At 47.1% G+C, this 24,419-nt stretch overlaps 1 long non-coding RNA gene across 1 annotated transcript in view; it reads left to right on the top strand.

Moving 5' to 3' along the window:
* Window positions 1-23,967, top strand: part of LOC311598892 — a 39,933-nt gene extending 15,966 nt beyond the window's left edge. Inside the window, exon 4 of the long non-coding RNA XR_014779693.1 lies at window positions 22,789-23,967. This is a non-coding gene — a long non-coding RNA (uncharacterized lncRNA). The remainder of the gene's footprint in view (window positions 1-22,788) is intronic.
* The last annotated feature ends 452 nt before the right edge of the window (window positions 23,968-24,419 follow it).

The raw sequence follows: 24,419 nt of genomic DNA, 5'->3' as shown, positions 1-24,419 counted from the left end.
TGACCAGCCAATGAGCTTCAGGCATCCATCTCTTCCTGCTCTGCCCCTTGTACTTGGGTTGCAGGTGTTGGGCCACACCTAGACTTTATGTGGGTTCTGGGATCCTGTTAAGACCCTTGTGCTTGGCAGGGCAGTGGTGGTGCACATCTTTAATCCCAGCCCTCGAGAGGCAGAGGCAGGTGGATTGCTGTGAGTTCAAGGCCAGCCTGGTCTACAAAGAGAGTCCAGGACAACCAAGGCTACACAGGGAAACCCTGTCTTGAAAAGCTAAAGAAAAAAGAGAAAAAGGCTGGAGAGACGGCTCAGAGGTTAAGAGCACTGTCTGCTCTTCCAGAGGTCCTAAGTTCAATTCCCAGCAACCACATGGTGGCTCACGACCATCTAAAATGATATCTGGTGCCCTCTTCTGGTGTGCAAGTGTACTTGCAGGCAGAATATTTATTATACATAATAAATAAATAAATCTTAAGAAAAAAGACCCTTGTCCTTGTATGACATGCAGTTACTGACTGAACCACGACCTAACACCCTACATTAAGACACTTGCGACTCTAACTCTCTGCTCTTTTTAGCTCTTTCCCCTGCTTAGTTTGTCAAGCATTTCCTTTGTAACACACCTCTAGCTGCTGGATGTTTAAATAATCTCTCTTCTCCAGTGATGACTCCCGTGAGATCTCCATGTCCTCATCTCTGTCTTGAGTATAATGTCATTGGCACAGTGACTGTTAGCATATGCATCCCAGGATTTGTCACTGTCCTCCAGATGTGGTTTGGCCAGGCAGAATGCTGTGCAATTGATATTTCCTCTGATGTGTGGGTACCACATGAATACTTCTGGGACACCACCATGCACAGATTCGGATGCAGGTCGGCTGTAACGCCAGCCGCTCTTCTTTTCCTATACTTTGATAATTGGCAAATTGTGACCTTGACTATGAGACTTCAAGCTACCTCTGTGGAATTCCATCTCAATATCTGTAGTCCGTGTTCTGGCCTGATAAAGGGATTTGAACTCTGATTCTGCTCCTAAGACAGGACAACGCAAAGAGTGGCATAGTGAAAAGTACGGCACAGCATTGTAAACTTACACAAACCATCAGGCCAATAGTTTCTTAAGGGTCCCTTTGCCTAACAGTGATCACGTGTGTTATTTAGGGATAGGTGAGGGATATAGGATTGTTTCATTTATTTGATGTATACTAAAGTTTATGCGTTCTGGTACATTCTGGTGAAGGCAAATCTCAGAGCAGTGCTGTCAGTGCACAGCATTAGCAGACCTGACAGCAGAAAGAGTCATAATGCTCGCTCACCTGTGTAAGCTCTGTGACGCCAGCTGCCACCTGTTGGCTTCTCTTTAAGAATTTTGTGTGTCTAGTCAATGCGGAAATGCCTGAGTGGAAGGGAGTGTGGACCTTCTGGCTGGGGTCAGGTGACGATCCTCCACAAGTCCCAAGCCACTCCCCTGGAGGTCACAATAATTGGCCCCACAGGCCTCCTTTTTCCTCATCCTCAACGGGATGGGAATACTCAGCAATGTTTCTCCCGTGTCCACTTCAGCTATGGAAATATTTTCTAACATCCATTACACTAATTAACAGAAGCTGCAGGGATGATCAGAAATCAAGTTGGTCTGGATGCTTAGAAGCAGCCGCCAGAGCATGAGGTTTTCAGAAACGTATTTCAAACCTAACGACCAACCCCTGTCGAGTGTTTTCCACGTCACCGGCCTCCTTCCCCTGGGCTACACCGGTGAGACGTCTTACATGTTTATCTGTATCGCTTGCACACTGAAGTAATTTCCATGGTGACAAGGAGTGTAGCTTGTGTGTGAGTGGGGAGTCTGGGGGGCCTGGGTTTGCTCCTTGCTCTTGTTACCTGGTGTTTCTGGGCAGTAAATGTTCTGCTGCGGCCACCAGAGCTTACCTGTTGCCTGAGAGGATTGTGTACACATTCTACAAGGTCACGCGGTGTAAGTGAACAGAAGAGGTAGTTTGATGGGGGTGGGGGCGGGGGCGGGGGCGGGGGCGGGGCTGGGGCTGGGGGTGGGGGTGGAGGTGGGGGCGGGGTGGGGGTGGGGGTGGGGGTGGGGGTGGGAGCAGAGAGCAAACATGCAGCCGCCTGCCCTCAGAATCCTCATGCTGGGTTTGGGGCCTAGTCTTCTAGTCAGCCAGCAGGGTGTAGAAATGGTGATTTCAGATACACTAAATCCACAGGTGTTAACCTGTTGAAAGCCTTATTGCACAGAGGAGAAGCCCCTGCAAGTGTTACTATCTTGCTAATGCTGATGCTTAAATGATTTGAATGTGGGAAGAAAGAGCTGGTGAGAGTCCGTGCAGCACTTTTGTGATTCCATGAGCATCTGTAAGTGGCGACAGCCTTTCTGTCTGTTTTTTAAAAACACATTGAAAAAGGCATGTCGAGGGCAGGAGAGGTGGCCCTGAGCTTAAGAGTGTGTGCAGCTATTGCAGAGGACCTGTTCAGTTACCAGCACCCATGTCAGGTGGCTCACAAGCAACTGCCACCTAGGTCCAGAGGATGTGATCCCTCTTCTGGGCTTCAGGTGCACCTGCACTCACACGCATAAACCCTCACACAGGTACTCACGTGTATACATGGACACCTGCACTCACATGCATTAAACCCTCACACAGGTACTCACGTGTATACATGGACACCTGCACACACACGCATAAACCCTCACACAGGTACTCACGTGCATACATGGACACCTGCACTCACACGCATAAACACTCACACAGGTACTCACGTGCATACATGGACACCTGCACTCACACACATAAACCCTCACACAGGTACTCACGTGTATACATGGACACCTGCACTCACACGCATAAACCCACACACAGGTACTCACATGCATACATGGACACCTGCACTCACACGCATAAACCCACACACAGGGACTCATGTGTATACATGGACACCTGCACTCACACGCACACACCCACACACAGGTACTCACGTGCATACATGGACACCTGCACTCACATGCATAAACCCACACACAGATACTCACTCATGTGTACACGCAGGCAGCACCTTTAGTAAAGTATACTAAGACATTTGTGCTTGGAGCTCTTTCCCATCTTTCCAACACTGTTGTGTTTGTTTTCTTCCTCGTGTGACTAATCATGGCCATGAGGAGCTCTTCTAGATGTTAACTTTAAAGCACAGATTCAAGCAGCACACGGGGGCGCAGGTCATTAATCCTAGCACGAGGGAGGCAGAGGCAGGCAGATCAGTGGGAGTTTGATGCTAGCCTGGTCCACATAGAGAGTTCTAGGCCAGTCAGAGCGACACAGTGAGACCCTGTCTCAGAAAACAAACAAAACCAAAACACTCCTTCTGGAGACTTCTGTGGAACTCCTTTTGCCCAATTGCATTGACAGGTTTGTCAGTCAACTTTTAGTTGCTGTGATAAAATACCCAAGGTTATCCACTTGCAAGGAGAAAAGATTTATGTGGCTTCAGCCCTCACTTGGTTGGCTCCATTATTTTGGGATGTGGTGAGTAAGAACATCATGTTGGGGAGTATATGACGCAGTAAAGTGCTGACTAGGGGCTCAAGAGCTGGATCCCACAACCTCACTTCCTCCCACAAGGCCCCAGCTCCCAAAGGTCCCACCCCCTCCTAATAAAGCCCCAGGCTGGTGACAAGCCTCCAGCATAGCAACCACCTCGGGTGTCCTTTAAGTCCAGATCATCGCAGCTGGGCCAGGGAAGCCTCACAGGACACCAAGCAGCACAAGGCGTTGCATACCCCAGCACTCAGGAGTCGGGTAGGAAGGCCAGGGGTCCAAGACCATGCTTGGCTAGGCTGCAGAATGACTCATTTAGTAAACTGTATACCCTGCAAGCAACACCTGTGTTCCATCTCCAGAACTCACATCAAAAAGCGGGGTGTAGTGGGGTGCCCTTGAAATCCTACTGCTAAAGAGATAGAGTTAAGCAGATTCTTGGGGCTCACTGGTCTAACCACATAAGAGACTTCTGATGGTTTTTTTTTCAGACACAGGCCCATTGTGTAGCTCTGGCTGTCCTGAACTCACTATGTAGACCAGGCCAGCTTTGAACTCACAGAGATCCACCTATCTCTGCATCCCACGTGCTGGGATTAAAGTGCACCACTACACCCAGTCTTAGATTTTGAGTCAACTTGACACAAGCTAGGGTCATCTGGGAAAAAGGGATCTAAATGGAGAAAACACCTCCATAGCATTTTTCTGGAGGCAATATGGGAGGGTATTTTCTTGATTGATGGTTGATGGGGGAGGGCACAGACCACTGTGGGTGGGGCCACTCCAGGGCTGGTGGTTCTGGGGTGTATAAGAAAGGAAATTGAGCAAGCCAGGAGGAGCAAGCCAGTGATCAGCACCCCTCCATGGCCTGTCTCAGTCCCTACCTCCGTGTTCCTGTTTGCATTCCTGTCCTGACTTCCTTCAGTGGTGGACTGTTACCTGGAAGTGTATGAGGAAACAAATCCTTTCCTCTCCAAGTTGCTTTTGGTCATGGTGTTTTATCACAGCGTTAGGAGTCCTAAGACAGAGACCCCGCTTAAAAAAACAAGCCTACCCAAAAACAAGGGGAATGGTGCCAGAGGAATACCACTCAGGATTGACCTCTGCCCCCCACATCCGTGCATGTGTGCATATACCTATCTCCTCTCATCACTGGCTATCCGGCAAGTTCAATGCTAACCTAGGCTGCATAAAACCTTCCTTCAAAAACAAAACAAATTAAAAAAAAAACTTGAAGAGACAGATATATTCTGAGCAGGGTCTCCTTCCCACATCCACTCAGTTCCCATGTAGTTGAGGAACTAGGCTGCTATCATTTTCTTGCATTTGGCAAAAGTCGCACGCGGAACAATCTGGAAGTACCTGTTGGTCCAGAACATTCTCTTTACCAAAGCCTCTGCATTTGCCTTCCTTCTAAGCCCGTAACATTTTGGAGTCAGATCACTTGCTTTGATGGTTTCTTCCCCCTTTTCAGAATCCTTGGGGGAATTTCTCTCCCTGTTTTCTTCTTTTGCACCTGGCCAGGTTTCCTGCACACAACAGCCAGTCAATAAATATCTGTTGTGGCTGGAGATGCTCAAGAGTGAAATTGAGGAAGCCTTTCATGTGTTGATGATGGCGGTGATGTGCATCAGATGGGGGCGGGGGGGGGGGGCTGCCAGAAGCATTGATGATTGCTCTCGCAGTCCCATCTCCCCGGGCCGACTTTGCGAGCCTCTGATTGAACCATGATAACGGTATCATCTTGCTGCTTTAGAAGGAAAGGTATATGGAGATTTGACGTGCGTGGCATCTCATAACTTCCTCTGGATAAAAATAGGGGCGTTTGTCTTCTTTCATCTGAGGCGGAATCATTTCCGAGATGGAGTCTTAAATTTCGAGGTGCAGAAACATTTCCAGTTAAACATCCCCGAGAAAGCTTGCTTCATGTTTTTCTGCCCAAATGGGGAGTAAGATTGCAGAAACCTGTTACCTCCTGTAATAGGAGCTCTGAAGGGGAGCGTGCCTGCAGGACGCTGCAGTCACTCCTGGAAGGCTCCTCACCATATGCGGGCTTTTGTTTCACCTCAGAGCTGTGTGTGATTTGGAGGGACCACAAGGTGTTTTGAGAAAGAGGAATAAAGGGCAGCCCTGCATAGTGACATCTTTGGGGTGCCATGTACTGTGACAGAAAAGGTGCTGGACATGTTGATGGTACAGAAAACAGAGACCCATCCCTGCTGCAGGCATCTGTGGTGGGGTTGCGGAGGAGCTTTGGGCAAGGCAGGGATGGAGGCAGGTATGAATGGCCTTGGTGATGCAATTACATTTTGTGTTTTGTATTTATCTTTAATTTATGAGCAGAGTGTTTTGCTTGCACTTATGTGGACCTATACCACATATATGCCCAGTGTCCACAGAGGTCAGAAGATGGCAGCCGATCCCCAGAAACTGGAGTTATAGATGCTTGTGAGCCGCTAAGATTTGAACCTGGGTCCTCTGCAAGAGCAGCTAGTGCTCTTAACTACCGAACCCCCTCTTTAGCCTCTCGGCCTTATTGTTTGAGGTGGTGCTCCTGACTGAATTTGGAGCTAGCCCGGCCAGTAACTCCCTGAGAGCCTTTTGGCTCTGCGTACCTAATGTTGACATTACTGGCCCATGCTGCCATGCCCAGCTTTTTACATGGTATGCTGGGCATACAACCCAGGTCCTCATGTGTGCATGACAAACACTTTACTGACTGAGCCACCTCAACAGCCCCAATACCTGAATAAATATTGACGGGGACACCTTCGAGCTATATCAGCTGGGAGATGTAGTTTTTATTAGGGTGATAAAAGCTAAGACAAAAGTCAAGGGTTCTGCTTACCCTAGAAGGTCAGATGGACTGCTGTATGTTATGTGGCTGGCTACCCTAGTGTTGTTCTCTGCATCTGCCTGTGCAGTTGTGAGAGGGTTTGCCGTGCCATTCCACTGCCATGCCCTACTCTGTCTGCACGTGCTATCAGCATTAGGGTTAAGCAGGGACATAGTTGTAGTGCTACAGTCTTTCCACCAGAGGGAGATAGAACCCCACATATGAGACCCAGAGGATGGCTGCAGGTCAGAATTTAGCCTGTGTAGTGCCATTCTCCCCAAGAGAGACTTGATGATAAAATGTTTTCCAGCTTCTAAAGCCACGTGGAACAGAGCGTAAATTGTGGAAGTGCTTGCCCACTTGAGAGGACCTTAGGTCTGTGAGAGCACCGCTGGAGGTGGCAGGGCCACACCATCTGCTTGGAGGACCTAGCTTGTAGTGTGTACCTTGGGGAAGAATCACACCTACCTGTGGGCATGGCTGAAAGGCCCGCCTTTCTCTCAGTTACAGGTAGGACAGTCTCGGCATCAGCCTGAGGCCAGGCAGCTGCACATGACTTTGACCCTAGCTTTCTTCATCCGTGATATGGGCACCAAAAACCAGCTCTTAAGCAAGGTCCTGAACATGGCAGATGGCATCAGAGCATCAAAGCTTCCTTGAGAACGAAGGCAGGAGAGTTCAGCACTGACGATGATGGGGACTTGTCCTTCTCTCTGTCCTCCGAGACTGAGCACTGGTTTGGATCATAGAGGGATGGTACAATGATGTCACCCCATCTTTTTAAAAAAACATAATATGTATATTGATTTTTTGGGAATTTCCCATAATCATATTTACTTCCTAGTTCTCCCAGGTCCACCCTGGTGGACCAGGTCCCAGATCCTTGTGATCTCTCAGAGAAAAGAAGAAGAAGAAAAGGAAAAGAAAGTGACAAGTGACAAGTTCATTTTGTGTTGCCCATATAGTCACTGGAGCATAGTCAAACTCCCAGGGGCCAGGCCCTGAAGGAAAGCTGAGTCCTTCCCCACCCCCACGCCTGCCAGAGGCCATCAACAGTGAAGAGCTACACTTCAGCATCCTGATCACAATTTTTGAGAGTTCTTTTCGATAGCTTCCTGTCTAGACTGTTTCCTTTTTTAGGGAGGTGGGGTGGTGGCAAGGGAAAGGTTGTCACAGAAACCTTTTCTACCTCTCATTCTCAACTGTGAGTCAGCAGTCATCAATACCACGGCAGAAGCAGCTTCCTTGCCCTTTACAATCAGTCGGGAGGAGCACGGATCCCGGACTCTCACATGGCTTCTGGTGTCAGCACAGACCACGGAGCTCAGCTTGGTTTCCAGTGACAGTACAGACTGTGGACATCAACCTCGGCCTCAGTATGGACTGCAGACACCATCACAGATTCAGGTGGCAGCACAGATACAGACATCCACATGGCCTTTGGTGGGAATACAGACCACAGACATTAACATAGCCTCCTATGGGAACATGGTCCACAGACATCAACATGGCCTCCTGTGGGAGCATGGACCATAGACATCAACATGGCCTCCTGTGGGAACACAGACCAAAGACATCAACATGGCCTCCTGTAGTAGTGTGGACCACAGACATCGACATGGTCTCTTGTGGGAGCACAGACTGTGGAAGTCACACAGTCTTAACCCATCCCGAGACCATGGCTCTCTGGGGTGGTGATAACACTAGTTAGTTCTCCAAGAGGTTACACCTTTTGCAGAAAAGAATTTTTGTGATGGACTTAGCCCACGCTAAGCTGCCGTGATCCCTTAGGAATGGACCAAGATGGCCTCATTTTCCTCTCAGATGGCTCCCTTGTCTAGATGGTGGCATTGTTGGACTGGCGCTCCCACTTTGGCACATATTATGTCAGGAGAGACTGCTCCAGAGTTGGGGGCCTTGGTTTCCTCCCCTCATCTTTCTTCTTGAGACCAGATGTGTGGGAGCACTCACGGGCTCTGACAAGTTCCATTCCTGAGTAAATAAATATTCTCTCTGAGCACTGACAAGAGATCCAGAAGAAGAATAAGCCACCCGCTCGTCACCTCTTCTACTGTCCCGGGAAGAGGATGCATTTTGCTACTGGATGTGGCTGATTCAGAGACAGGGATGGGAGATGGGTTCATTTCTGCTCAGTTGGTTTGGTCTTGTCTTAGCCTTGGGAGGGACTGAGAGGAAGCAGACACTGGGTTATGGCTGGAGCAAATCAAGCAGGATGGAAGGTTGAGGAAGCTGCCCAGGAGAGAATCTACCCAAGAGAAAAAGAAACGGGATTGGATAAGGGTTCCGTAATGGAAGAGGCAGTCTAGGTTATGCTGGGCCCAGGGCATGTGCCTGACTTCATCAGAATAGTTCTGTACTCTTCTGGTTGTGGCTCTGTTGGTGGTGGTGGTGGTGGTGGTGGTGTGTGTGTGTGTGTGTGTGTGTGTGTGTGTGTGTGCGCGCGCACGCACACATGCGCATGCAACAGGAGCACACAGGACACAGCATGGTTGAAGCTCCAGCCTTGCAGCAGGCACCATCCCAGAGAAGAAAGCCTTGATTTGCACGCTGGGATGGGGAGGGGACGGATGGGATGGGGACCTCTGTGCTCTAAGACCTGCTTTCTCAGGTCTCTGCAGCATGGTTTTCAGTCTTCCACAGAACCCAGGACAGAACCAAACACAGCCTCTTTCTGACCATAGGACGGACCAGGCGGCCTGTGGGGTCCAGTGCTGGGTCCAGGAAGACAAGGTTTTGTGTGGTAGATGTTCTAGGGCCCGTTAGAAACAGAAGGTAACAGAAGTGAGAGCTCTGTGATTCCATCAGAGTCTGGCTGTGCAGTGTGTGTGTGTGTGTGTGTGTGTGTGTGATTGCAACGCAGATTCTTTGTTCTTCCATATTCCCAGCTGTACAATGGAAAGGCCCATTCCTGCCCTGCCCCGGCCTGGCCTGCTCTTCTGCCTAGGTGCGATGGTGGCAACTATGAACACACGCTGTCCTGAGAAGCATGGTGCAGACATAGCGGCGTGTCAGTACACCCTTTTTTCAGGTTAGGCAGATCCCTTTTCCCTCCCATCTCCCTCCCATCTCCCTCCCATCTCCTCAGCTTCCTTTTATCTTTTTGTGAGGTGTCAACTCCCTTAGGGTCAGCCAGTTCCATGGTTCCAATGGAAGCTGCCAAGCCTCTGTATTTATTCCCCATGGAAAGGTGAATGGTCGTGGTCCGGTTTATCTTTGGTACCAGCTTGGACGATTCTTGAGGGTCCCTGCAGGGGGCAGTGGCACACCACATCTAGGCCTCCTTTATGCTTCCTGGCCATAGCCCTGGGCTGGGCCCGGGAAGCCACCTCACTGAGCTGTGTGTGTGGTGTTCCTCAGGCAGGTCGAGAATGTCTTAATGACCTGTGCACTGTGCACTGGATTACCTAGGAGTCTGGTGAGGCAGGGCCACCCCGGCGGTCGTGCCTGGACACACGAGCAGAGGTTGAAGGGGAGCTGTCCTGAAGAACACGAAATAACAACGAAGCTCCCAGTGCTGCCCATGCACATGCTGGTGTCCCACCGAGACCCTGACTGGACATAGTGGCCACAGATGAGACTCAGGTGAGCCCTAGGAGGGCCACCTGCTCCCCCTCTAGAGCCTGCTTCTGAGCTCCAGTGGTGATAATAGCAAGGATGTCCTCAGGCAGGCCTGGAGGAAGGAGCCAAGCATTGACCTGGGCCCTCTCCTCACCCTTAGGCATACTGGAGGGGCCATCCATTCCCACATCAGTGTCTCTTTATGCTCCTCCTACTTCATCCCAAGTCCGCTTCCAGCTCCTTCCTCCGGCCCCAGCTCCCCAGCTCCTAGAAGCCCAGTCATGCGCATCCTGCTAACCCCTCCTGTGGACTTCTGGGTGCCCAAGGTGTGACTGCAGGAGCTATTGAATTAAAGTTCCCACAGCACCAGGTCTGGTGACCGTTCACCTGGGAGCCTTGTAGGACCATGCTCCCAGAGGGTGTCCGTGGCATGGGCATAAGCACAGGGCTTGGCCCAAGGTTCTGGGGCACTAGTGACTAATACTCTTTTATGCTTAACGAAGTTTTTTGAGGAGCCTTAAGGTAGGGGTTGGCCGTTTGGCCCCATTGCTCTTTGCCTGTCAGTTTCTGGTCCTGTCCTGAGCTTTGCAAGTCACGTCAGCTTACCAAAGGTGATAGCAGGGTCTTGCCAGGATCCCTCGAAGGCAAGGATCAAACTCTACCGCCTAGTGCCATACTTGCGAAAACATTTGCTCAGCAGCATCCATCGGCAGAGTCCTCGGGTGAACCTGCAGGCACGTGTTTTTGAGTTCTTACTGTGTTCTAACACCCTTCCCCTTCCTCCTCTCTTGGATTGCTGTGATATTTCAGGCCCCATGAACAGCCAGGCTTTACCATCCTGGTGAAAACCAGCTGTGGCTCCAGATGTGTGGCTAGCCAGAGGGCAAGAACAGGATGGAGCCAGATGATGGAGGGGCAGCATGAGGAAGAGCCCGGCTGGACATCGCAAGGCAGATCTGGGGAAGAGGAGGTGGGAACAAGGCAGGAGGAAGCACAGACTGGGGCGAGAGGAAAAGATGGTCAGACCAGGGAGGGGGGAGGAGTCAGGAATGGGAGGAAGGAGCACTGGTGGGAGGACTGACTAGTGGCAATCCAGTATGAGAGCCTGGAGCTCAGGTTTGGAACTAGCAGGCTTGAGGCAGTTCCCCAGGGGCCTCAGATCACAGCTCCTGCCACAAGCCCAGCTTTCTCCTGTTGGTGAGAACAGTCCCCCGTATGGCAGGGGCCGAGAGAGAGCTTATGTACGTTGTCCGTTCCTAACTGTGGGCCAGAAGGGTGGATCGAGACAGAGCCTTGCCTTCCAGGAGCTGCTGCCAGCCCAAGGTGAGTCATCCCCGGTGTTGGGGTGCCGCACCCTGAGCTCCTTCAGGGCTGCCAGCCTGGCCCTGGTGGCTGTGTACTCTGACCTCAGCCAGGTAGGGTTTCCCTGTCTTTCTCCGGCCAGGGGTTCAACATGGGTTTGTCTTGTGCTCCTTTCCTGAGCACTCCTGGGTGACAGTCCCTTGCAGAATGAGTGCCATGTTGACAACTGTGAAATGGCTCATCATCTTCCAGGTGGGATCGTTGAATAGTTTAACACAGGGCTCATAAGACAGTGGCTGGCCAGGCAGGGTCAATGAGGGGGACATTGTAGGACATTTTGAACTCCCCCCAAGCCTGCACCTCCGCACTGTGTGGGTGTTCATGCTTCCTGCTTGGAGGCCAATTTGTCACTACCCAAGAGTCTGTATTCAAAATGTTCGGAATCTGTAGGGACACGGGCTCTAGTTTTCTATAGGTGGTTCTGAGAGCCTAGAAGCCAAGCAGGGCTTCAGACTCCTGGTTCTCCTTAGCCCAGTTGAGGTCGGTGTGGTGTGCCCTTCCACCTCTGGTGGGAAGATAATAGCTGGGCCTTTCTCCCTTCCCTTCTCTCCTCTCTCTCTCTTCCCTCTCCTTTTCTTTCTTTCCTCAGTCAGGTCAGCACTGGGCTGAACTCAGGGTCCTACATATGCTAAACAGTCTACCACTGAGTTATGTTCTTAGCCCTTGTAAAGGTGTGTGTGCCTGTAGTGTGTGTGTGCGTGCATGGTGTATGCATGGCATGTGTGTACATGTGTGCATGTAGTACGCATGTGTGTATGGTATATGCATGGCATGTGTGTTCGTGTGTGCATGCAATGGAACCCAGAACTCAACTTTAGATCTTCCAACTCTGTATCTTCCATCTTATTCTTTGAGACAGTAGCTCACTGAGCCTGGAGCTTGCTGATTGGCCAGCCAGCCTAGGAGACCCTCCTGCTTCTGCCTCATCAGCAGCAGGGCTATGGGTGTGTGCCACGGTGTCTGGCTCCTATGCGGGATCCGAACCCAGGTCCTCATCTTGACGAGTGAGCACTCCATCCAATGAGCCGTCCCCGCAGCGGGTGAAGACTGTTTCTAAATCTCTCTCAACCCTTTCCTTCTCAAGTTCACAGAAAATTCATTTAAAAAATCCCAATATTCTTCAATTATGGAGCTCTTCAATCTCTAATCATTTGCTCAATGTCAATCCTATAAATTGTTTCCAGTTCCTGCTTCTCAAGTGAAACTAAATTGGACACATTAGGAGTTTTGGGACTTTAATGAAATGATTGCTACTTGGTTTCCATATGTTTCAAAAATCTTCCAACAGGATTGGTGGTTTTTAAAACATGAGTGTTTTCATACTTCCCCCATGTCAGGCTCCGTTTGGGGCCTCTCTTCTGTATCTTCATTTCGTCTTGAGGACAGTGAGGCTGTCAGAGGCGTTGTTACTCCCATTATACAAAGGTTCGGGGAAATCAAGGAGACCTTTGCTCAAAGTGGAAGCGTGCCTGTCACAGATCTCTAAGATGATGCCCGTCAGTGTAGAAATTGTCTTCAGGAAAATTTCATCCTATTAAAAAAAGGTTCATTCATTTTTTATTTATGCGTGTTGCTCCCGCTTGTATGTCTGTGCGCCGTGTGTGTGCAGTGCCTGCGGAGCTCAGAAGATGACACTGGATTCTGGAGCTGGAGTTACAGAGGGTTGCCATCCACTGTATGGGTGTTAGGTCTAACCTGGGTCTTCTGCAAGATCGGTAAGTGCTCTTGATTTTTGAGCCATCTCTCCAGCGCCCCCATTTTTTTATTTTAACAATTCACAAATATTGCAGATTGTATTTTGTATGAAATTTACACTTACAGGCTGTTGAGATGGCCCAGCAGGCGACATGCCTGCTGTGTAAGTCTAAACACCCATGTCTGATCCCTGGAACTTATGCTGGAAGAAGAAGACAGACTCCTGAAAGCTGCCATTTAGCCTCCACACGGGAACTGTGGGTGCACCCTCATGCTCACACCCCCACTGCTCACAGCTCCAGAACTTCCATAGAGGTACATGTCTGTAACTCCAGTGCTCAGGGGGCTCTGAGGCAGGAGACTGCTGTCTGAGGTCAACCCTAGTTACATGGTGACACTTTATTAAACAAAACAAAACAAAAAGAGAACTCCTCACAACAACGTATTTGCTTTAGTATGAAGGTTAATGATTTTATTTCTGTGAACCCTGGGATAGAATTGATGTTGTGGGAAGATGTGTCGCGTCTCTGCTGTGGCCTGGGCATCCCTAGACAGGGAGCTCTGACCTAGGACTGGTGACTTCTGGTCTGGCCTCGCCATGAGGCTCCTTGGTGTTGTTTGCATCTTTTCCTTCCCCTGAGTCAGCTTTGCATCTTCTAAGATGGAAGTGATTTGTATCTCAGAGCTGTTTTGAAGATAATGTGAAATAATAGACGTGAAATGGGCCGCAGAGAGCAGACGCATGGCATTTTGGGTTAACATTTACATTTTAGCATCAGGAAGCCATTTGACCCACATTGAGCTTCTGAGTTATTGTGTCTTCAGATTTATTTTTATTGCATTCTCACAGATTTATTTGACCTAGAGTTTCCCTTCAGCTCAATCTCAATTTCCCAGGGTCCAATGGAAGTTCCTGTTTCCATGACTTGATTTCTTTGCCTGGTTTATAGACTATCTCTTCAAGGGGAGGAGACCAGCAGGGAAGGCGCAGGGTGAAGGGCTATCCCTGTCCAGGAGAGTGGACATAAGCCCGGCCTACAGCAGCCCCAAAGGTCAATGCCCACACTCAGAGCATCAATATGTTCTGAGTCCCTGGATGAAAGGTGGGATGCACAGATGCTATTTATAAAAGCAAGAATGCTGGGCCAGGTGTGGTGGTGCACACCTTTAATCCCAGCACTTGGGAGGCAGAGGCGGAGGCAGGCAGATCTCTGTGAGTTCGAGGCCAGTCTGGTCTACAGAGCGATTCCAGGACAGCCAAGGCTGCACAAAGAGAAACCCTGTCTCGAAAAACTAAAACAAAACAAAACAAAACCAAGGATGATGGAATAGTCAGTGGAGGTTTTAACAGTTCTGTTCTGGGACCAGAGACTTTCCTAGTGCTGGAGAGGGATCAGTGAACATAACAGATAAGGATCCCTGCTCCTGACGAGCTTAGATTCATGTGTGTGTGTGTGTATGCACATATATGTTTATTAAGATGTATGCATACATATGCACATGAACAAACAAATTATAGAGTACATTGGAAAGGGAGGGATGATTTAGGGAAAAAAAGGAAGAGTGTTTTGGAAGCACTAAGGTCACGGCTGAGCCAGCGTTACATCAGACATTTTTGGTGATCAAACAAAAAACGGTGAGAACAACCCAGGAGGAAAATACACGCAACTTTCGATCAGATTGGGAAAAGGGAGGTCAAAGCTGACCCCTTAGCAGAGTTGCTGGAAGTCACACCAATGTGGTGACATCTTCTAAATGCTGAAGGAAAAAAAATCATCCATCTAGACTCCTACACTGAAGAGTCCCCTCAGAGCTGAGTGATGGGCTGTGAGGGCAGCTTGGTGGTGAGCTCGTAGAGCACAGAGCACATGAGGTCCTGGGTTCAGTCCCCGACAGAACGTAGAACAGAGGCGGCAACTGCCACCACCACCTGAAAGTGAAATGGAGCACTAAAACATTCCAGAGACTGAATGAAAGGATCCCAGATGGAAGTTCAGGATGTAGGAAGGAGAGAGGAGCAGAGGCGACAGTTTACCGTATCAATAAATACATGTATGCAGAGATTGACTAGCAAGAGTCATTTGTAAAGTGTGCCTATCTTCCGGGCACTTTGTGCATTAATTAATTAATTAATATACTCAATCCTCTGAGTTTAGTGCCATTAGCAGTCTGTTTGTTACACAGAGAGGCTGATGCTTACAGAGACAGAGTAGCGTGAGGGTACTCTAGCAACGACGTGCCTTTGTCTTACCCTCCAGTCTGTGTTTCCCTTACCAAATTATCCCTCTCTGATCTATCAGTAACGTATGGCTTTAAGTTCCAGGAGGATGGGCTTCCATGGGTGTCAGCTAGGTGACTGTCATCCCCACCCGCTTTCCACTTCTTGTTGAAGGCCAACTCACAGTAGCTGTAGGCACAGTAGGGAGAGCGGTAACTCCCTCTTGGTGGGACTAGTGAGCTCCGTCTGCTTCAGATGGCTTCTGGTCTACCATCTGTGCATCCGTTTGTCCATCCATCTGTCCGTCTGTCCAATCATCAGCCATCCTACAATACTTAGCCAAAATCTTGGCCTGGCCATGATGTCATCTCTTACATCTATCTATCTATCTATCTATCTATCTATCTATCTATCTATCTATCTACCTATTCTGGTCACTCTCCTGCTGATTTGCCTGTTGATTCCAGTATTACCGATGACACCCTCTACTGTTTCTGACAGGACAGCTCTTCTCGCTCTGTCACCAGATGTAAGACATTAGAGGGCAGAGACCACAACCTTTTGGCCTTGTACCTTCCAGTATGGTTGGTCTGTACTGTTGGGAATGGACTTGGGTGGTCCACACTCAGGATTTGTTACTAACAGTTTATCCTATCTACAACTGACAATGAAGTCAGCACCTGGCGCTGTACTGTATCATATTGGCTGTATTGTGTAAAGAATTGCATGGTGTTTAAAGTTCCCTTGAAAATCTGAGCAGTAGAATCCATTGGGGTCCAACCATGGAAGTATTTACACAGCATCAGTGGCAAAGCCTGGCGAACTGTACATGGATGATCAACGGCCCAAAGTAGTTCCTAAGCATCACTAACCATAGATGTTTGGTGGAATTAGACTTTCCTGTATGAACTTTTGTCATGCTGGCTTGTGGATGGCTTCACAGTCACAACCTCCCAGGTGTTCCCTCAGTCCCAGTGCATGCAGCTTCTCGCTGAGTTCTGCCTCTTCCCTGCTCGCTCATGGCTGATATCTAATCTGCTTTCCTCTGATGATCTTCATGGGAGTCTAGACACATTTGTGGGCAGAGAGGATGCCCATGAGGGTATCCATGGCGAATGCTGATGAGCCCTCCAGAAGGAGAGTAGGACTCTGTGTGCCAGTGGGAGTGTGGAGGCCGAGAGCGACGGCTGGAAGAAGATAGAGTAAGTGCCATTCCTGCCTAGGCAAGGTGCAGCAGAGAGGGCAATGTAGGTCTCAAGTGGTCCAAATAGTCTGTGGATCTCTTTTGGCTTGACAGGGGCCACAGGGAGAGTGCCGGCATAGTTACCTGGTGACTTCCTGTATCTCATGGAGAGTCAAGTCTCCCATGTGCGTCTCAGGTAAGATTGAGTGAAAGGAAAGAATTTCAAAGTAGCGTAGATATGACATATGGTGGTTTGCAGCCTTCGTTTCACGTGTGGTTCTCATTTGTATTTAAAGGAGAGGAGAAGATGTTCTTCAACCAGTCTTCCTCTCTACGTATCCAAGCACGATAGTATTTTAGTGAAGTCAGGTCTAACCCTACACTGACATACACAAGTGTGTATGCGTACAGTCAGATTTTCAGCTACAATTTGTAAAAAACTGGCTTGGTACATTAAAAAAATAGCAGCAATGATATTTTGGTAATAATTGCATCAAACATATATATCACTTGGAGAACTGGTGTCTTTACAATGCCGAGTCTCCCAATTCATGAGCACTGTATGTCGTTCAACATAATTATATCTTTGATTTATCTCATTAATAGTTTGTAGTTTTTAGAAGTCTTTTATATGCTGATTAAAAAGTTATGCCTAAGCCTAGCATGGTGATGCATATCTAAAAGTCCCAGCACTTGAGAGGCAGAAGAGAGGAAATCGCAGCCTGGAGACCAGTGCATTACATAGCAACATCCTGTCTCAAGAACAAGGCCTGGGGGTTTAGCTCAGTGGCAGAGTGCTTGCCTGGTATTAGCAAGGCCTTGGGCTTGATTTATGCCTAAGTGATGGTAATTTTATTTTTGGCTTCCATGCCTTCATTGCTAGTAGATAGAAATAACTGTACAGCTGATTTCAGAATGCTGATATATCTTGCGACCTTGCTGAATCCACTCACTGCTTCTAAGAGCTTTGCTTACAAATATCCTGGAGTGTTTTGCAAAGATGATCATGTCCTTTGCTGTCTGAGACAGTTTAATTTCTTCCTAACTGACACACTGAGTTTTTTTTTAAGTGTAAAAGTAATTCAGGCCAGGTGATGGTGGCCCACGCCTTTAATCTCAGAACCCAGGAGGCAGAGGCAGGTGGATCTCTGTGAGTTCGAGGCCAGTCCTGTCTATAGAGTGGGTTCCAGGAGAGCCAGGGCTATACAGAGTATAACCTAGTCTCAAAAACCCAACCCCCCCCAAGAAAGTAATTCAATGAAGGGAGCAAAGCATAAAACAAAATTCTGCCAACCACAAGCACCTCGCCATAATACTACAAGATATATTTTGTGCATTAGCTAAAGCAGATTACAGATGTAAGTGTAAGCCACAGAATCATAAAATGTTTATGGGCTTTATTCAAAACAAAAAGAAAAAGAAAAAAATCAAGACATAGTTAAAGCCAGGAAAAACATTGGCTTTAGATTTGCTCCCATGACTCATGAGGCCTTTTCCTGCAATCTGTCCATCCTTACTGCCCACTGCCATCCTTTCTTGGTCTTCTTTCTAAGTGTGACTCATACCTATACTTACAGCTGGAATGTTCTGCATAGATGATGTAATATTTACACATACACACATATAACAGGCTAGGATCTGTACAAATGTAATTGATAGTGAGAGTGTGCTCCAAACTCCATGGCATCTGAATGTCCACTCTAACTGTATGGTGGCTCCATGGCATAGAATTGAGGCCTGGGTGAATGACAGGCCTCCGTGATCCAGCCCTGTGATGATTTTATTAGTGAGTTCATTACAACAAAGTAATTTTAAAAACTTTGAGACACTGAGAAGTAGCGTAGGACCTTGGGAGAAGCTCTTAAGCATGACACGAAAAGCACTATCTACAATGGGAACACAAACGCATGAAACAAACTTCATCCAAATAAGAAGCCTTTGGCACCATACCAGACCCGGGGAAAGGAGTGAGAGGACAAGCTATAGATTGGGAGAATAATATCTGCAAGGCAGATATCTGACACTGGTCATCTCTAGATCACAGTAAGAACTCCCAATAACAAAAACAGACCAACAAGAAAACAGGCAAGAGATAGGGAATGGCATTTATCACAGGAGACTGCGGATGATAAGCAAGTGCGTGGAAAAATGTTGAGCATTGCTAGTTGTCCAGGAAATGCCACTGAGAGCATATTTACACATCCATGAGACTGGCTAAAATAAATAGCATCAACAGCTGCTATCGAGGCTGTGGGAAACTAGCTCTCAGGTATTGTTATTGGGTAGGATTACTCTGAAAGAGATTGAAAAAAAAAAAAAAGAATCCTATCTAGTCTAACACAATTACACTCTAGAAAAATTAAAAAAAATGTGTTTACAGACTCTCTGTGTGATTGCTTATATTGGCTTTGTTTGTAATAGTCACAAACCAGAAAGAACCAGAATGTTCTAAAATAGCTCAGTGAATAAACTCTCAGCTTATGGCCAGCTTCTCAGAAACAGCAAAGAATGGTTCATAAGTGAAACAACTTGGGTGACCTCAAGGCACAAATATTGGTCTCAAAGGGTCATGTGTTACACAATAGTTTTGTATTAGAGTTTATGGTGACAAGCTATAGCGGTGGGAGAAAAGTAATAGTTGCTAGGGGCTAGGAATGGGAGGGCAGGTGCCATTCTGTGGGTGCACGGCCAGGGAAGTCCTGAGGTTGTAGAAGAGTTCTGTTTGTGGCAGTGACGAGAGTCTATACATTTGGCAAGTTGACTCAGAATCTCACACCTACACGGAGCAGCACTGCTGTCCTTCTTTTAATATGCATCATCTTTCTGTAAGAGCATCTCTGGGGAAGACTGGGTCAAGGGTGGATGGGACCGCTCGGTGCTGTGGATAAGTGATGAGCTCGCAATAAGAAGTTAAACATAGAGAAACCAAAAGGTCCAAGCCATACCAGAAGGTAGAGAATGTGAAAGAGTTTCAAGTGTCCCCCACCCAGGGAAGAGAAAGAGACCCCAAAGCTCCGGTGTGCATGTCCCTCCCTCACATTCCCTCCCTTGGCCACTTCCCTGAAAGAGCTGCTGGCCTGGTTCTGTTGTCTCATTCATCAAAGAATGGGTTTGTCCTTGTTTAGTGTGGCTGTAATAGTTTTCTTTGGCAAACATTTCCATGATACATATTTTTTAATCCATTTCCCTTTGTTATTTATTTAACCATATTTTTTATATATACCTTGAAAGTAGCCAATAAATTTTATAAAAAGTACAGCCTAGGTTTTTTTTTGCAGCTTCTGGCTATTACAAGTAATGCTGCTATGAACATAGTTGAGCAAATGCCCTTGTGTATGATGGAGCATCTTTAGAGTATATGCCCAGGAGTGGTGTAGCTGGGTCTTGAGGTAGAGCTGTTCCCAATTTTCTGAGAAAGTGCCAGATTGATTTCCAAAGTTGTTGTACAAGTTTGCACTCCCACCAGCAATGGAGGAGTGTTCCCCTTTCTCCACATCCTCGTCAGCATGTGGTGTCACTTGAGGTTTTGATCTTAGCCGTGCTGATAGGTGTAAGATGGAATGTCAGAGTTGTTATGATTTGCATTTTCTTGATGACTAAGGACGTTGAACATTTCTTTAAGTGCTTCTTGGCCATTTGATATTCCTCTGTTGAGAATTCTCTGTTTAGCTCTGTGCTCCATTTTCAACAGGATTATTTGGTTTGTTGGTGTTTAATTTCTTAAGTTCTTTTAATATATATTGGATATTAGCCCTCTGTCAGATATGGGTTGATGAAGATCTTTTCCCAGTCTGTAGGCTGTCTGTTTGTTTTATTGACAGTGTCCTTTGCTTTACAGAAGTTTTTCAGTGTTATGGGATCCTACTTATTAATTGTTGATCTTAGAGTCTGAGCTGTTGGTTTTCTGATCAGGAAGTTGTCTCCCATACCAATAAGTTCAAGGCTCTTCCCCACTTTCTCTTCTAATAGACTTCGTGTTTCTGGTTTTATGTTGAGGTCATTGATCCACTTGGACTTGAGTTTAGATGTCCCTTAACCGAAGAATGGGTAAAGAAACTGTGGTACATCTACACAATGGAATACTATTTAGCTATCAAAAACAAGGACATCATGACATTTGCAGGCAGATGGAGCCAGAAAAGATCATCCCGGGTGAGGTAACCCAGACCCAGGAGGACACGCATGGTATATACTCACTTACAAGCAGATATTAGCTCTATAATACAGGAGAACCATACTACAATCCACAGACCTAAGGAAGCTAATTACCAAGGAGGGACCTAGAGAGGATGCATAATTCTCGCTCAGAAGGGCAAAGAAAACACTGGAAGCTGTTGAAGAGAGAGAACAGGCGTGAGCCTGCCACAGATGACGTCTGACAGACTCCGCCCGGCAGGGGAACAAAGTGGAAGCTGAGACTCACAGCTAAACTTTGGTGGAGCACAGGGAGTCCTGTGGAAGAGTGAAGGGGATAGAAGGTCCTGGAGGGGACAGGCGCTCCACAAGAAGACCAACAGAGACAACAAATCTGGGCAGTGGGGTAGGGGATGGGGGAGGGGGCAGAGCCCAGTGGCAGAGACTAATGCACCAAACAAGGACCATGCATGGAGAGGACATAGGTCCCTGCTCAGATAGACAGCTCAGTCTCCATAGGGGTCCCTTAGTAAGGGGAGCAGGAGCTGTCTCTGCCATGGACTCTGGTGCCTGCACTGATCACTTCTCCATGGTGGCTGCCTTACCATGTCACAGAGGAAGAGACTTGCAAGGCAAGGGTCAGCTGGTAGGGGAGAAGAGCAGCGTCCTGCTCTGAGGACTAGGGTAGGGGAATAGGGAGGAGGGGGAAAGGAGCGTGGGGCCTGGAGCAAAAGAGGGAGGGGACTACGACTGAGATGTAAAGTGAGTAAAGTTTTTAAAAAAAATTTAAATTAAAAGAAAGATATAAGAAAAAAGTACAACTTGATAATGCTTGACTTTTCCTTGGCCCATACAAGTTTATTTACATTGATTAATCAAATTACAGGCTTATTTGAGTATGTATAAACTTTTGTTTGATTTTTTTTTTTTTTTGTTGGCTAGGTTTTTTTTTTTTTTTTTTTTTTTTTTTTTTTTTTTTTGAGACAGGACTTCTGTGTAGCCCTGGATATTCAGGAACTCTCTATGTAGGTCAGGCTGGCCTTGAACTCACAGAGATCCACCTGCCTCCTGAGTACTGAGATCGAAGAATCTACCACCACATCCTGCTCAGTGCAGTCATTTTTTTTGAGACAGAGCTTTACTCTGTATCTCAGGTTTGCCTGGAATGCACTTCAGAGCCTAAACTGACCTTGAGCTGGTGCCAAAACCCTGTCTTTCAGCTTCCCCAGAGTTGGGCTTCCATATGTGAGCTACTATGCCTACCTCAAGAGCAGTGCAATATAGTTTGAGATAAAGTCTTACTAGGTATCCATGCTGTCCTTGAACTCAATAACCTCTTGCTTCTGTCACCCAAGTGTGGGGTGACAGGCATACACCACCATATCCAACTATGGACTGGGTTTTTCCTGCCTGTTCTTTCTTTCTTTCTTTCTTTCTTTCTTTCTTTCTTTCTTTCTTTCTTTCTCCTTTCTTTCTTTCTTTCTTTCTTTCTTTCTTTCTTTCTTTCTTTCGTGTGTGTGTATTCAGCTGTGCTTGCACATGTGTACATATGTGTAGAGACCTGAGGTCAATGTTATTTTTTCCCAGCTGTTCTCCACCTTGCTTTGTGAGTCAGGGTCTCTCACTGATTTGCTGGGACTCTCTCAGCTGCATTAGCTGGCTGTCAAGCCATACGAATCCTCGGTCACTGCTTCCCGGCACTGTATTATAGGCGCACACCACTGCACCTGACTTCTTTACACGGATGCCAGGGACAAAACTCAGGGCCTTTTGCTGGTGCAGCAAGCACTTTATAGACTGAACCATTTCTCCCACCCCTGTTTCTTTTACTAAGTCTTTATGAATCAACTGAGCATACTGAGCATTTCTCTCTCTCTCTCTCTCTCTCTCTCTCTCTCTCTTTCTTTCTTTTTCTTTAAATTATAACAGACTCCTAAGGACCCATATTTAGATTCAACATGACTAATTTTGCCTCATTTTTACCTCATTCCTCTTTCTTTATTCTTCCAGATTATTTTGAAAAAAAAAAAAAAACCGTATCCTATAAGCCCATTTCCACTGACCTTGGTCAAAAGGCAAAAAAGGTCACTTAATTTCATTCTTAGTATTTCAGATCGCATCTCTAAAATTCAGTTGTAAAGTGTACCACACACTATTCCACCTAAAAGGTTAATAATTCAGTAATATTATCAACAGAGGGCTTCCATTTTTTTCTGATTCTTTGTTTCCTTTGCCTTTGCAGATCCTGCATTTGAACTATGATCTGATGAAGATCCAGGAGTTACACGTCACTCACGTCTAGCATCCCTGCACATCTAGGCTCCCTCCAGCTCTGCCTTGTGTGTGCTTGTTGAGGGAGTGGGTCGTTTGTCGCCTGGTTCCCGCTGTCTGTACCTAGCTGACGTCATCCTGTCTCAGTGAGCGTGCCCCAGCTTCCTCAGCTACCTGCAGATGAGCAGTCAGTCCCAGGCTTGATTTCATTAAGATGTCTTTTTAAGAGCATCTGATGGGTTGTTTTGCATACTGTTACAGAGAAGCTCCCGGTGTCTGCTCTTCTTTTCGTTTTCTTTTTATGATATTAGCTGACATTAGTCATTATTACTTTGATGTATTCATTCATCAGGGGCTAGAGAATGTGGCGATACTGTGATTCTATTGTTCCTTCCTCATTCATTAGCGGGATGCCTTGACAGGGAGGAACTTCCCCTGCTCTCCTACTCGAGACTGCAGGAAGGCAAGATGAGTGTTTAGTACCTTTACTCTGTCAGTTTCATTCTCTGGTGTCTTCTGAAGAGACCAGTGAATTAAAAGCAAACATGATGTGGTTCAGTCAGTGTGATGGACAGCCTTATTTGTGCTTAAACCATGCACGTTTGCTCAGCATTGTCGCTGGCTTGGTGCCTGAGCCTGCTTGAGCTTCCTTTTCTTTCTTTTTTCTTGTTTCTTGTGAAAACATAACTGCCTACATTTTATAATATTTCCTGCTTTGACTTGGAGCCAGTCAAGTCAGAACTTCAAGAAGTTCTAGCTCCTTTCAGCAAGAAATAGTATTTGCTCACATTTAAAAAAAAAACTAATTATTTTGTGGGGCATGGAAAGTGCCACTGTGGGCATTTGCCCAGAGGACTTGTGGGAGTATTCTCCTTCCTCCATGTAGCAAACCCCTTTACCTGCAGAGCTGTATTGTTGGCCTGGACCAACTGTGTCTGAGGAGTACCACAATCTGGATGCTATTGGCCAGCTTGTTTCTGGATTAGTCATTGCTTTTATATGTTTAAAAAATCTTTTCCGTGAACATAGCCATTAAATATATCCTAAAAAATCATAAGTCACAAGGTTATCCTGGTATTTGAATTCAGGGTTTACAGACTCTTACTGAATGTTTTCTATTCTACCACACCCAAAATCCTGGCTTCTGACATCTACAGCATCTCTCCTTTCATTTCCCCATAGTATGTATATACAGTGTTTACTGTTTTTTCATGTTTGTGTGTGTGTGTGTGTGCGTGCGTGCACACACATGCACCTTTTATTAATTCAACAATGAATTGATGTTGAATTAACTGTTGTTTGATTAATTCCTCTCTGATAATTTGTGTCTATGTTGCCAACTAGATGGTCTCATAGATTCATTGCTTTTTCTCATTGCTGTATTTAAAAATAACCAAAAGGAAGAAACATGGAGGGAGGAATCTGTATTCTGGCTCACACTTTGAGGGGACATAGTCCACCATACTGCGGAGGCAGAGGTGGCTCTGGGGTGGCAGGAGTGTGTGACAACTTGCTCACATTTCAGTGGGATGGCTCCACCAAGCCACTTCCCCCAGCCGGGACCCACTTCCTAAAAGCTTCACAGCCCGGACAGCACCTTCA

This window comes from Acomys minous (assembly GCF_964271855.1).
Source record: "Acomys minous genome assembly, chromosome: 6".
In the NCBI taxonomy this organism is placed as follows: Eukaryota; Metazoa; Chordata; class Mammalia; order Rodentia; family Muridae; genus Acomys; species Acomys minous.
The sequence above is the reverse complement of the archived record's forward strand: the minus strand, read 5'-3'. Positions and strand labels throughout refer to the sequence as shown.